Source organism: Rosa rugosa, chromosome 2 (genome assembly GCF_958449725.1).
Source record: "Rosa rugosa chromosome 2, drRosRugo1.1, whole genome shotgun sequence".
Taxonomy (NCBI): domain Eukaryota; kingdom Viridiplantae; phylum Streptophyta; class Magnoliopsida; order Rosales; family Rosaceae; genus Rosa; species Rosa rugosa.
The window spans coordinates 28,539,821-28,542,609 of NC_084821.1; positions in this window are offsets into that span (position 1 = coordinate 28,539,821).

The window sequence follows — 2,789 nt, forward strand, 5'->3', positions numbered from 1 at the left end:
AGAGTATAGTAGGCTAAATAATTAACCTACAAAATATGATGACGGAAGCGGATACGGTCACTATGGCTCACTCCTGAACGCCGAGCAGCAACACTGAAAACTGGGCATTTGAAACCGAAGGGCCCAGGGAAAAGTAATTGAAAAACACGTTAGCGTGAGTGGACAAAAATAAACAATTTTAAACCAAAAGGGATTTTATACTTTCCCACATTTATTTCTTTGAAAACTCCCGATGCACGCAATGATTAAGGAAACCAAAATGAGAGAAGTTTTGCCCAAGAAAAACCGACTAGCCCCGCTAGTCACAAACAATTAAAAGAAAAGGTTGAAACTCTGATACTCAAGGAAATAAAACCAGCCCCGCTGGCTTAAATAAATCGGACTAGCCCCGCTAGTCGAAAATAGTATAATGAGTAGGGGAAGACGATAGCCATACGAGTGAGCCTCCCAGGCTCGGGTGATAGCCTCCCAGGCTAAAGTACTCCCATTACTCCCGTAATATACCCTTACGCCACTATGTGTAGCGATAGGATACTGGGCTTGAGAATTACTGTCACAGAGACAGTAACCAGCGCCACAAAGGCGGAGGGCTTCGGTGATCCCATCACCTCACCACAAAGGCGGAAGATCAATGCTAGCAATGATAATAGTCACCCAAAGTATGGCAACAGAAAATCCGAAAACCAAGTAAATCCATAAATACAAAAGGCTTCCCCATCTCTCGTAAAAGAATTTCCAATGACGTGTCCCACACGCCAAGATAATCTCACGTTCAAAAATAAATAGGAGATAAATAAATATAGAGATTTACTCCATCGAAATCTCATTTCGAAAATCTCATTTCGAAAATCTCATAAAAATCTCAAATCGCCGAATATAAATATAATGTAAATAGTATAAATCCGGAAATCACATCGGAAATAAATAAATAAGAGAAAATAAGCATAATCCAATGACGTGACCCCGCACGCCATAAAACCTTCAAATAATCAAATATCCAAAACCATTTTTGAAAATAACCATATGCTCGGGCAAATAATACGATAAACAAATTATAACCTCGGAACCAATTAAATAAATGCATGCATCATTCTTTAAAAAAAATAAAAAAAATAAAAGTCCACTCACAGTATATGGTCAATCCTGACGTCGCTCGGTATTTTCCTCGTATGGGGACTCCTCTCGTCCTGTACAAATAGCACTCGTAAAAATATATTTACAGGACAAAAATTAACTTTACGATAATTAGAAATTGAGATTCATAACGTCCCCCTTCAAAAACCAACTCCTTAATTCACATCGAATCCATCCGTAATTCTCCAATAATATTCATTCATCGCTATAAAAATTCTAAGGTGAATTCGAAAGAAATTCGGCGATCGAATTCACGTAAATCGATAATTAACCATTTATACTCAATTCGTAATTCCTCCAATTTCGTCCAAACTTCATGTATAAAATTCTACAATCAATAAAGGATTTATGGAGCCAAAACAGTAATTAAAACTCAGCTCTACGCGCCACCACGCGCCATCCACAGTGGCTGCACGTGGGGCCCACGCGCCACCGGCAACCACCACCAATGGCCACCAAATTTTGGCAGCACCACCTACTCAACAGACCCAACCTCTTTCTCAACTACAAGAAGTTCCAATTTTACCTGGAAGAGCTCCAATTAAGCCGGTGAAAATTTTCCAGAAAAATTCAAGAACCCTAGGATCGGGTTCGATCGATTCGACCTCCACACTGCAAATTGAGAAGCAAGACCTTAGGGGAAATCATCTCTAGCAAAAACCCGACCTTCGACGCCGGTCTGGTGACCGGAGAAGGCCGGAATCGCCGAAATCGGCAAAAGTCGTAAACTAAAACCATTACCTTCCCGGTGCGAAATCAAGCTTCTCCGGCCAAATCTTCACAAAACACCACCGCCAATGTGTCAAGGGGGAGGAGACGAGCCTGGGGGTAGCCGGATTCCGTCGTGGGTCGGCCGGAGGAGGGAGAAATCGGAGGTATACCAGTTCGGGCCGAAAGGGGAAGGGGTCGGGGGAGAAGAGAGAGGGAGAGTTACCGGGTTTCCGAAATTGGAAACCTACAGTGGTAACTTTCCATATTTATATTTTTGTTACCATGAACAGTAACTTCACATTTTAAGCTATAACTTCCACATACGAACTCCGATTTTTACGTACCACATATGCACGCGCTCGGTTTAACGTCCTCTACAACTTGCATGAATGAAATTTTCTCAAATTAATAACTTATAAAAAGTCAATTTTTAACCACCCCTTAAACGTTAAAATTATAACCGCGAACGGTAACCATAAAGAATTTCATGTAACTCAGTAAAAAGGTATATCAGATGTGGGGTGTGACATCATGCCTCCCCGGCAACCCACGAGCTTCCGCTCATGCCTCCCCGGCAACCCTTGAGCTTCCCCTCATGCCTTCCGGCAACCCTTGAGCTTCCCGCTCATGCCTTCCCGGCAACCCACGAGCTTCCGCTCATGCCTTCCCAGCAATCCTCGAGCTTTCCGCTCATGCCTTCCCGACAACCCACGAGCTTCCCGTTCATGCCTTCCCGGCAACCCCGAGCTTCCCGCTCACAAGCTTTCCGCTCATGCCGTCCCTGCAGTCCTTGAGTTTTACACTCATGTCTACTCGACACACCACACGTTAATGGAACATTGAATTCCTCTAGCATTTGTCGCTTGCGACAAATTGAATTCTTTTCGCGTTCCATTAATACGAGCGACAACCAAACAAATACAAGCGTTCACATATTCATCATT